This window comes from Giraffa tippelskirchi, chromosome 3, assembly GCF_054371585.1.
Source record: "Giraffa tippelskirchi isolate mGirTip1 chromosome 3, T2T-mGirTip1v1.2.pri, whole genome shotgun sequence".
NCBI classification, from domain to species: Eukaryota; Metazoa; Chordata; class Mammalia; order Artiodactyla; family Giraffidae; genus Giraffa; species Giraffa tippelskirchi.
Genome location: NC_137277.1, coordinates 99,097,128 through 99,109,158, shown reverse-complemented (window position 1 = coordinate 99,109,158; position 12,031 = coordinate 99,097,128). Strand labels below are relative to the sequence as shown.

At 42.6% G+C, this 12,031-nt stretch overlaps 1 protein-coding gene and 1 long non-coding RNA gene across 13 annotated transcripts in view; both read left to right on the top strand.

The window, feature by feature from the left end:
- The window catches only part of TANC1 (tetratricopeptide repeat, ankyrin repeat and coiled-coil containing 1), a 327,768-nt gene that overhangs the window by 216,785 nt on the left and 98,952 nt on the right, over positions 1–12,031 (top strand). The window lies entirely within an intron of this gene.
- Positions 8,084–11,716, top strand: LOC145542932 (uncharacterized). Its single transcript, XR_014080277.1, has 2 exons — positions 8,084–9,002; positions 10,088–11,716. It is a non-coding gene; the product is annotated as an uncharacterized LOC145542932 (long non-coding RNA).

The following is a 12,031-nucleotide window of genomic DNA, read 5'->3' as shown; positions in this document are numbered from 1 at the left end:
ATGTCATCTGTGAGTGCAACTTGTCCTGGGCAAACTAGAAAGAGATAATAGCTGAGCCCCCAAATATCACTTAGCTGCTGCCCTCTTAGGTTCCTGATGTTTTCAAGAGGTATTTCAGATAATGGGAACCACGTGCATTCAAGTATGAGCTCCTCAGCATAGAGGTCAGAGAAGGACGTTTGCCTCAAGCTCAGAAACCTTGCCTGACCTGGCTCTCCGGGACTGTTATAGGCCACTCGTGTGTGGCCTGACATACCAGCCTCTGACCATACACAGCAAGATGGCAGGCTTCTCCTGACCTCAGATATAGGGTCTCAGAGCAAAGTGTCTCCTCTGTACAGGTGTGAGGAATGTGGAAGAGTTCCCTGCAGATCCTGACAGGTACAACAACGATGACAGTGAGGACTGTGGTGGCACATGGAAGGTTCTAGAATTCAGCTGGGGAATCAGAAATGAATGATCGCTAGCTTTGTTGGCCAGCTGGGAGCTGTGGGTGGCTTGTGGTGGACTTGGAATTAAGGGAATTCTTTTTTCTCTTTCTCTCTCTCTCCCTCTTTCCTTCCTTCCATCTTGAATTCCTTCCAGTGAGCATTTTGAAAGTGAGAGACTGACTTTATACACTGAAGAGCCCATTGGTAAAAGGGGCCTTTTGATGTCTGAGAATAGCACTTTGTGTACAGATGATGAAAGTTTCAAATTACTGTTCAATATACTGTAGTTAATAATTTTAAACAAGGCTTTTCATAGCCCTTAAATTCAACTTATAAATCTTATGTTTATAATCTAATTTAAAACCATACATATCAAACAGCTTATATAACTCAATATAAAAAAAATCAACCTAGTAAAAAATGGGCAGAAGACCTGGAAAGATATTTTTCCAAAGAAGATATACAGATGGCCAACAGGCGCATGAAAAGATGCTCAACATCACTAATTATTAGAGAAATGCAAATCAAAACCACAATGTGGTATTGTCACCTGTAGAATGGCAGTCATCAAAAACTGCAAATAATAAATACTGGAGAGGGTGTGGAGAAAAGGGAACCTTCATACATTGTTAGTGGGAATGTAAATTGCTTCAGACACTGTGGAAAACAGTATGAAAATTCCTTACAAAACTAAAAATAGAACTACCATATGATCCAGTAATTCCACTCCTGGGCATATATACCTGGAAAAAGCAAAAACTTCAATTTGAAAAGGTACATGCACCCTGATGTTCACAGTAGCACTATTTACAATAGCCAAGACATGGAAACAACCCAGTTACCTACCAAGAGATGATTGGCTCAAGAAGATGTCACACACACACACAGGAATATTACTCAGCCACAAAAAAGAATGAAATACGACCATTTGCAAAAATGTGGATGGATCTAGAGAATATTATGCTTAGTGAAATGTCAGAGAAAGATAAATACTGTGTGATGTCACTTACTAAATGACACAAATGAATCTATATACAAGACAGAAACAGACTCCCAGGCATAGAAAACAAACTTATGGTTACTGCATGGGAAAGGAGTGAGGAAGAGGGATAAAGTAGGGATAAATTAAATTATGGGACACAAACTACTATACATAAAAATAGATCAGCAACAAAGATTTAATGTATACACAGGAACTATATTCTATCCCTGGTGGCTCAGACAATAAAGACTGCCTGTGGTGCAGAAGACATGGGTTCGATCCCTGGGTTGGGAAGATCCTCTAGAGAAGGAAATGGCAACCCACTCCAATATTTTTGCCTGGAAAATCCCATGGACAGCCCGTGGGGTCACAAAAGAGATGGACATAATAACCTAAAATGGAATACAGTTGACAAAAAAACCTGAATTACTATGCTACACACCTGAAACAAGCATGGTATTATAAATCAGCTCTACTCCAATTTATAAAGTAATAAAAAATATATTAAAAAAGTAAATTTGACTTAAAACTGAAAATTACCTATTTCAAATAGGAATCACAAAGTTAGTCAGATACTCTGATATGCCACATTTTTAAAAAATTAAAAATTTTCAACTAGACATATTCCCTGATTATGCCCAGTGGTGCAAACTTAACAGTAACGCAGTTGTACTGATACTTTGAGTTTGGCATTTTTCAAGTCTTCATTTAATTCTCGACCTTACTCAGATTGCAGAACAACCAATATAATGGACCAACTGGGGCAATGTGAGGCTGGGGCCATGAACTCATGATCCCGGTATGTCACTGTATATTAGGATTAAGTTTGACTTCAAAAAAAAAAATCAAATACCTAATAGCTTAAACAAGATAAAAGTGTATTTCTCTCGCTAGTTAACGGTCCAGAGGGACGTGGCACTGGGCCTTGGTGAGTTCAAGTGGTCTTCAGGGTACCAGTCTGCCGGCTTGTGTCTGCTGTAACAGGTTACCACCAACCTGGTGGCTTAGGACAACAGCAATTGATTATCCCAGAAATCAAGGTATCAGCAGAATTGCAGCCCCTGTGGAGGCTCTGGGGAGAATCTTGTCTTTGCCTCTTTTAGCTTCTGATACTCTCAGTGTTCCTGAATTTTGGCTGTATCATTCCATTCTGTCCCCGTCTCCGTCTCACATGGCCTTCTCTGTGTGATGGTCTAATGCCCCTTCACCTTTCTTTTGTAAAGATACTTGTGAATGCATTTGGGGCCCGCTCACATGGGATAATACAGAATGATGCCTTCATCTCAGAATCATTAACCACAGCCACACGGACCATTTTTCCGAATGAAGTAATGTGTACAGATTCTAGCAGTTGGGGCTTGGACCAGCTTTGGGGGGGCTATTAACGCCCTCTTATTACAAGGTCACTTCAAAGTCCAGTAGGGTTGCTGAGTACTAGCAGACATGTCAGCCTTTCTGCCAGGACGAGGAAAGAGGAGAGCAAAAAGGGGGCTTCTCCCAGCTGGGTCAGCTCCCATTAAACAGTCTTTCTTGAAACCCCACCCAGCACTCGCTTTCCTCTCAGTGGCTGCCAAAGAGGCTAGAAAATGCAGCCTTTTATTCATTTAATATGCTGTGCTGCTCAAGTATAATTTTCAAAAAGACAAAAATACGACATGCAAGTATAAAAAGGTCCTGTGTCAACAGTTTTATTTAGCTCATTCATTAAGGCAGGAACAAGTAAGACGTTAAGACCAGTTTAAATGAGAATCTGGATTAAAGAGATTTATAATCTCTGCAAGACAAAATTCATTTGCATTGCTCTCAGTTTTTTTTGCAATTTGCAGAGCTGGAAAATAGTCCAGATGAGAGGAAGTCAATCACGAGTACACACCTAAGCAGTGAGATAGTCTAGAGAGTCGGCTCTAGATAAACAGCCCCCAGCACCCTGCTGAAGCGCAATCCCCTGTGATCTCTTCTGTTTTTTACAGGTATTGGGTACTTTTTAAAACAGTGACCCGTTAAAAATCAAGTCTCTCTTACCAAGGTGGAAGGGGATGACAGATGCTAGGGATGGCCTCTGGCTAATTCTCTCTCTCAGTGAGTCGGAACTGTTCACCCAGAGTGGAGGTTTCAAGCAGTTTTAGTCACTCCCCTACACAGAATGACACCCTCTGTCAGGCCTCCTCTATTTTAATTAATTTTTTTTGGATTATTTTTTATTTATGTAGAATAAAATTATTTTTGTTCTATGAGCTTTGGCAAATACACAGAGTTGTATAAGCACCACCACTATCAAGCACAGAACAGTTCCCTCATCCCAAAATACTCCCTCATTCTGCCTCTTTGTAGTCAACCCTTACTGCCTGGGAATCACTGATGTTCTCCAAACCTATAGTTTGTCTTTTCCAGAATGTCGTATCAATAGAAGCATGCATTATCCAGCCTTTTGAATCTGACTTCTTTTGCTAAGCATAATACTTCTGAAATTCATCCATGTTGTAGTGTGGGTATCAAAACCTCTTTTTTCAATTTATTTTTATTGAAGTATAGTTGATTTACAGTTTTGTGTCTTACCTCTTTACTTTTAATTGGTATTAATAACACTTAGTTATCCAATTAATAATTACTGAGTATTAATTTACTGCATGAATATGCCATAGTTTATCCATTCATCAATTGGAGGACATTTGAATAGCTTTCAGGGTTTTTTTTGTTGTTCATGAGTAAAATTGCTATAAATATGTGCATACAGGTTTTTGAGTAAATATGTGTTTTCATTTATCTTGAATCAATACCTAGTTGTGGAATTGCTTCATGACTTGTTAAGTGTATTATGTTTAATTTTATATGAAAATGCCAGCTGTTTTCCAAAGTGGTTGTACCATTTTGCATTCCCACCAGCAGTGTAGGAGGGTTCCTATTGATCTGCATCCTCATGAGCAGGTCTTAATCATCAAATTAAAAAAAAATTTTTTAGCCATTCTACCAGATGTGTCCCTGGTTATTTAGTGGTAAAGAAACCGCCTGCCAATGCAGGAGATAGAGGTTCAATCTCTGGGCTGGGAATATCCTCGAAAGAAGGAAATGGCAACCCACTCTAGTATTCTTGCCCGGGAAGTCCCATGGACAGAAGGAACCTGGCAGGCTCCAGTCCATGGGATCATAACAATTTGGACATGACTTAGCAACTAAACAATACCAGCAACTAGGTGTGTACTGGTAGCTCACTGATCTCTTAATGGTTTCAGTATAAGCTAGTGAGGTTGTATGGAGAAGGCAATGGCAACCCACTCCAGTACTCTTGCCTGGAAAATCCCATGGACAGAAGAGCCTGGTAGACTGCAGTCCATGGGGTCACTAAGAGTTGGACACGATTGAGCGACTTCACTTTCACTTTTCACTTTCATGCATTGGAGAAGGAAATGGCAACCCACTCCAGTGTTCTTGCCTGGAGAGTCCCAGGGATGGCGAAGCCTGGTGGGCTGTCGTCTATGGGGCCGCGCAGAGTCAGACCCGACTGAAGCGACTTAGCGGCGGCAGCAGCAGCAGCAGCATTGAGGTTGTAACTAACATCCAAGGATAAACTTTTAACCTAGTCTAACTAAACTCATAAAGTTTCTTATCCAGGGCTGCTCTTTCTGCCTAATCTTCTTATTTGATTGGAAGCTGCCTCAAGGCGAGGATAAGTTCTTGTATAATTAACCCAAATTCTTGTATAATTTGGTTTTCAAACAAAAGCATCAGAATCAGATCACCTGAGGTAAGGCTGAGAGTTTGCATTTCTAACAAGATCCTAGGTGATTCTGTTGCTGCTGGTCCAGGGACCACGCTTTGAACACGACTGCTCTGAACCCTCAGGGAAAGAAAGTTCATGAGGACCCTGCCTCCTTGTTTCTGGAGTCTTGATACTATCATGCAACCCAGGGCTTGTCTCCTGCTAATGTGAATATGAGGAGAACCCCTTCCTCTTATGGGCTCCTCTCCTAGTTCCTTCAGTTCAGTTCAGTTGCTCAGTCGTGTCCACCTCTTTGCGACCCCATGGACTGCAGCACGCCAGGCCTCCCTGTCCATCACGAACTCCCGGAGTTTACTCAAACTCATGTCCATTGAGTCAGTGATGCTGTCTAACCATGTCATCCTCTGTCGTCCCCTTCTCCTCCTCCCTTCAATCTTTCCCAGCATCAGGGTCTTTGCAAATGTGTCAGTTCTTCGCATCAGTTGAAGTTTCAACTTCAACATCAGTCCTTCCAATGAACATTCAGGACTGATTTCCTTTAGGATGGACTGGTTGGATCTCCTTGCTGTCCAAGGGACTCTCAAGAGTCTTCTCCAACACCACAATTAAAAGCATCAACTCTTTGGCGCTCAGCTTTCTTTATAGTCCAACTCTCACATCCATACATGGCTACTGGAAAAACCATAGCTTTGACTAGGCGAATCTTTGTTGGCAAAGTAATGTCTCTGCTTTTTAATACGCTGTCTAGGTTGGTCATAACTTTTCTTCCAAGAAGCAAGCGTCTTTTTATTTCATGGCTGCAGTCACCATCTACAGTGATTTTGGAGCCCCCCCAAATAAAGTCTCTCACTGTTTCCCCATCTATTTGCCATGAAGTGATGGGACCAGATGCCATGATCTTAGTTTTCTGAACGTTGAGTTTTAAGTCAGCTTTTTCACTGTCCTCTTTCACTTTCATCAAGAGGTTCTTTAGTTCTTCGCTTTCTGCCATAAATGTGGTGTCATCTGCGTATCTGAGGTTATTGATATTTCTCCCAGCAATCTTGATTCCAGCTTGTGCTTCATCCAGTCCAGCATTTCTCATGATGTACTCTGTGTGTAAGTTAAATAAACAGGGTGACAATATACAGCCTTGGCGTAACTCCTTTCCTGATTTGGAACCAGTCTGTTGTTCCATGTCCAGTTTTAACTGTTGCTTCCTAACCTGCATACAGATTTCTCAGGAGACAGGTCAGGTGGTCTGGTATTCCCATCTCTTTAAGAATTTTCCACAGCTTATTGTGATCCACACAGTCAAAGGCTTTGGCATAGTCAATAAAGCAAAAGTAGATGTTTTTCTGGAACTCTCTTGCTTTTCCGATGATCCAACACATGTTGGCAATTTGATCTCTGGTTCCTCTGGCTTTTCTAAATCCAACTTGAACATCTGGAAGTTCATGGTTCACGTACTGTTGAAGCCTGGCTTGGAGAATTTTGAGCATCACATTGCTAGCATGTGAGATGAGTGCAATTGTGTGGTAGTTTGAACATTCTTTGACACTGCCATTCTTTGGGATCAAAATGAAAACTGACCTTCTCCCATCCTGTGGCCACTGCTGAGTTTTCCAAATTTGCTGGCATATTGAGTGCAGCACTTTCACAGCATCATCTTTTAGGATTTGAAATAGCTCAACTGGAATTCCATCACCTCCACTACCTTTGTTCATAGTGATGCTTCCTAAGGCCTACTTGACTTCGCATTCCAGGGTGTCTGGCTCTAGGTGAGTGATCACACCATCGTGATTATCTGGGTCGTGAAGATCTTTTTTGTACAGTTCTTCTATGTATTCTTGCCACCTCTTCTTAATATCTTCTGCTTCTGTTAGGTCCATACCATTTCTGTCCTTTATCAAGCCCATCTTGGCATGAAATGTTCCCTTGCTATCTCTTATTTTCTTGAAGAGATCTCTAGTCTTTCCCATTCTACTGTTTTCCTCTATTTGCATTGATTGCTGAGGAAGGCTTTCTTATCTCTCCTTGCTATTCTTTGGAAATCTGCATTCAAATGGGTGCATCTTCCCTTTTCTCTTTTGCCTTTCACTTCTTTTCTTTTCATAGCTATTTGTAAGGCCTCCTCAGACAACCATTTTGCCTTTTTGCATTTGTTTTTCTTGGGGATGGTCTGGATCACTGCCTCCTGTACAATGTCACGAAATGTCCTAGTTCCTTAGAGAAGTTAAAATTGTCACTCCAGGAAAGTCTCAGTTCTTTCTCCAGGGACACCTTAAAACCAAGATTTGTGGTTAATCATTTATTTGGGACGGTTTGGTTAATGATTCTTAATCAGCATTTAGGTTTAGATTCTTTATGGTAAGTTATAATTGCAACCAGTAGTTATAGAAGGTGGTGGTGGTATTCAGTTGCTAAGTTGTGTCTGACTCTTTGTGACCCCATGGACTGCAGCATGCCAGGCTTCCCTGTTCTTCACTGTATCCTGGAGTTTGCTCAAACTCGTGTCTATTGAGTTGGTGATGTACCCAACCATCTAATTCCTCTGTCGCCCCCTTCTCTTCCTGCCTTCAATCTTTCCCAGCATCAGGGTCTTTTCCGGTGAGTCGGCTCTTCGCATCAGGTGGCCAAAGTAAAGGTGCTGCTACTGCTGCTAAGTCACTTCAGTCGTGTCCGACTCTGTGCGACCCTATAGACGGCAGCCCATCAGGCTCCGCCGTCCCTAGGATTCTCCAGGCAAGAATACTGGAGTGGGTTGCCATTTCCTTTTCCAGTGCATGAAAGGGAAAAGTGAAAGTGAAAGTGAAGTCGCTCAGTCGTGTCCGACTCTCAGTGACCCATGGACCGTAGCCTACCAGGCTCCTCCATCCATGGGATTTTCCAGGCAAGAGTACTGGAGTGGGGTGCCATTGCCTTCTCCAAAGTAAAGGTGAGGGCCACAGATTTCCTCATTATAAACTCACTCAGGTATGAATGAAAATAAGGCTCAGGTGGCATTCTGCCCATTTATAAGTTTATTAGCAGGCTGGCACAATGCAGTCATACAGTCTGTTTCATATGCCTAATAAAGTTCCAGCTCTGTCCTTTTGGGGGGAGGGGGTAGTGTTCTGGTGGCACTTTGCATTCAGTGTTTACCTGTAGCAAGCATGGCAGCATTTTATGGACAATATGTTAGTTTTCTACTATTGCCATTAGAAATTACTGCAAACGCAGCAGCTTAAAACAAATTATCTCACAGTTCTGTAGGTCAGAAGTCCAGGTACCTCCTGGCACAGTTGTATCTCTGGTCTCGGTTTCACAAGGCTCAGTGGAAGATGCTGGTGGGCCTGCGTTCCTTTCTGGGGCTCAGAAGATGAAGTATTCCCGAACTCATTCAGGTTGGCTGAGTTCAGTGCCATGTGGCTGTAATACTGAGGTCCTCCTTTGCTTGCTGGCTCTTGGCTGGGGGTCCATCTATATATCTTGAGGCTGGCTGCATCCCTTTGTTCGTGGCCCCCTCCCTCCATCTTGAAAACCAGCCTCATGCCCTGTCCAGAAGGGTTGACTCCTTTGCATGCTCTGAGTCTCTCTGACCATCTCCACTGCTTTGGCCCTATCTCCCCTCATCCTCTAACTCAGATTGCACTGACTTGCTACCCTTTTCTCCTTACACAAGGCTGCAAGCCCTTGTAAAAAGTTTCTGCAAGTTTCTGACACCCCCCTCCAGGAAACATAACATGTGTTCTTGAGATGAAGACTGAATTCAGTCTTCCTCTTCTGCTTTTAAGGGTTCATGTGATTACATGGGGCCCATCCAGCAATCCAGAATGATCTCTCTAGTTTAAGGTCAGCTGGTTAGTAACCTTAATTCTTTATTTAAAAACAAAAAACAACATTTTATTTTGTGTTGGAATATAAGGAGCCTGGCAGGCTACAGTCCATGGGGCTGCAAAGAGTCAGACACGACTGAGCAAGTGAGCACAGCATAGCTGATTAACAATGTTGTGACAATTTCAGGCGGATAGCAAAGAGACTCAGCCTAACAATGTTGTGACAGTTTCAGGCGGATAGCAAAGGGACTCAGCCATACATACACATGTATCCATTCTCCCCCAAACTCACCTCCTAACCAGACTGCCACGTAACACTGAGCAGAGTTCCCTCTGCTACACAGTAGGTCCTTGTTAGTAACCTTAATTCTAAATCCCACCTGCAGAACTCCTTCACAGCAATACCTGAATTGTGTTTGATTCAATCATTAAGGCCCAGGAATCTTGGAGTGACATCTTTGGAGTTCTGCCTCCCACAGACAGAATTTCTTATGATGACATTTTGACTCAGGGGCCAAATAATTTCCTGGAATCAGCAGCTGGACCTCCAACCACTTACCAATCAAATCAAGCCAGTGCACATCTGTGGACTTACCTGGATCATACATGGGCCAGTGTTTCTGTGATAGTTCTTATCAGTCCTCATACTTCAAATACCATGAATTCACCACTGAAGAGAGATTTCCAACAACCATAATACCAATTAACAAAGTCAGTGATTTAATCTGTGTGAAAGTCCATTTCTGACCTCCAGTGTGCTAATTACCATGGTGCTGGTTGCTGATAAGGACAGCTAGCTGACCGACTGGGACTTGCCGTGGCCTTAACTATTGTGTGTGTGGCCTTTGATTAGAAGCTAGTTAACTACTCCAGGAGTCTGTATTATAGATTAAGACAACTAATTGCCCTCAGGCAGGAGATTAAAGCCAATGGACACACATTTATATTGCACTGTTTATGTTGAAGTGTTTTGAAATGAAATTCAGATGATGTGATAAAGACTCTTGTCCCCTCAACCGAGGGCTTCGGGGGAGTCCTGTCACATCTTATTGTCACCCTGTGCCTGGCACAGTGGTTGTGCAACAGATACTTGTTGAGTAAATAGGTGAATTAATGCATTTCCATGCTGTAATACACCAGGGCTTCCCTGGTGGCTCAGATGGTAAAGAGTCTGCCTGCGATGCAGGAGACCTGCGTTTGAACCCTGGGTTGGGAAGATCCCCTGGAGAAGAGAATGGCAACCCACTGCAGTATTCTTGCCTGGAGAGTTCCATGGACTGATGAACCTGGTGGAGTACAGTCCATAGGGTCTCCAAGAGTCTGACATGACTGAGCAATTAAGACTTAGCACTTTTCACTTTCATGCTGTAATACGTGAAAAGTCAGATACATTACAGGAACAGTACGGCAGACAAAGTGAATTAGGAGAAAGTGGAAACATGGCTCAGGGTGCTTTGTTGAACTGGGAATGTATTGTATTCATGATGCTATAAACATGCACACTGCAAGCTGAGACTTGCAAATCTTTGCCAACATTTATTTCAAGAATGCTTTATTGAAAGGGGGATGGCTCCGTTTTGGTTATTTTCCTACTAGATTTCAGTGCTCTAGTGGCAGTGCACATTTACATTGCATGGCCCCTGTGCATTGCATGAATGAATAAAGGCTGTCTACCCATCTCAACGTTGTTATTGTTGTTCAGTCCCTAAGTCATGTCACTCTTAACAAAAAATAAGTTATTCGAAAGACAACGGAGGCTTAATGAGAGAGTGTCAGGTAACTGTTGTATTTCATTCACCATCAGCAGATTACCCATTTTTTCCCTCTAGCCTTCTGTTTTTTTCTTCCTTAGAATTAACAGTCTGAATTTCCACAGACCTCGCTTGTCTTTGGGTATGATGAGGTTACAGCAGTAATAACTCATTTCACTGACTTGTTGCCCACCTCTCCTTACACAAGGCCCCAGGCCCTTGTTAAAATGTCTCTGGAAGTTTTAGGACGTTCCCCAGGGGCACGGCATGTGCTCCTGACCAGGAAAGTTCCGGATGCTGGGGTAGCTGGCTCTTCTCTCCTGGAGCCCTGCCCCACATTAGCCCCTGGTACCCAGGTGGCATTCCCTGGAGCTGAATCCTCTCAGGTAGCAGTTCAGGGTTTTATTTATAGGTTCTACCCTGCTTCTCATTGGAGAAATCCGATGATAGAACAACATACTGTGCTTGAAATTGCTCTCCCCTTGGGCCGAGGCTTTCTGACCCAGTCATTTGATCAGCCGGCTCCTTCCTTAAAGGAAATCCCCCCAAGAGACTCTCAGCCCCTATAGACAGTCCTGCCAGTTCACTTGCCCAGCCTCAACACTGTGTAAAGCAGATGGAGGTAAAGCCAGGTTCCCTCCATCCTGTCAACTGGGGCCAAGTCTTCCCCTTTCTCAGTCCCGAAGTGCATTTTTCTTCCCCCATGGTGCTTTCTTGTGGGGGTACAGGAGAGAGAGGGGCCAGACTTTGGAAGCTCCGTATAGGTATTGTGCTCTTTAAAAATCCAAGACTGTAATTTTGGAGTTTACCGTTTCTTACTGACTTGACTTTATGACATTTGCTTTAGTGATAAAGGCCCCCCTCACCCCTGCCCTCTCTGCCCTGCCAAAGAAATACTCTTCCTCATCTTTTTTATTTTTCTCTTCTTGTTGTGAACATTTCCCAATTGAGATGAAAACCCAGATCAGATAAAATTGACAGGAACCTTTACTGTGAAAGTTCAGGATGCTAAAAAACAAAACAAAAGAAAACTAAAATGATTGATAACACAGGAGAGTCACTTTTCATAGTGTCCAGATGTCGTGAAAAAAATGTAAGATCTACCTTAAATGCAGTAAGTAGCCTCAGGTGTTCTGTGTCCCAAATATTACTTTCAAATATATATATAATTATTTTCAACTGAAACACTCAGAAATAAAAAGTAACCCCTGCCCTTCTCTCTTTTGCTGCCTGGAGATAAAGCCCAGTTGGGTTTATTTCTGCCATTCCTTTTTAAAAAATATTCCTTATATGGTTGTTTCTAAGCAGCAAAATAGCTGTGTGATTAAAATGTCAAAAGGAGGAGGAAAACT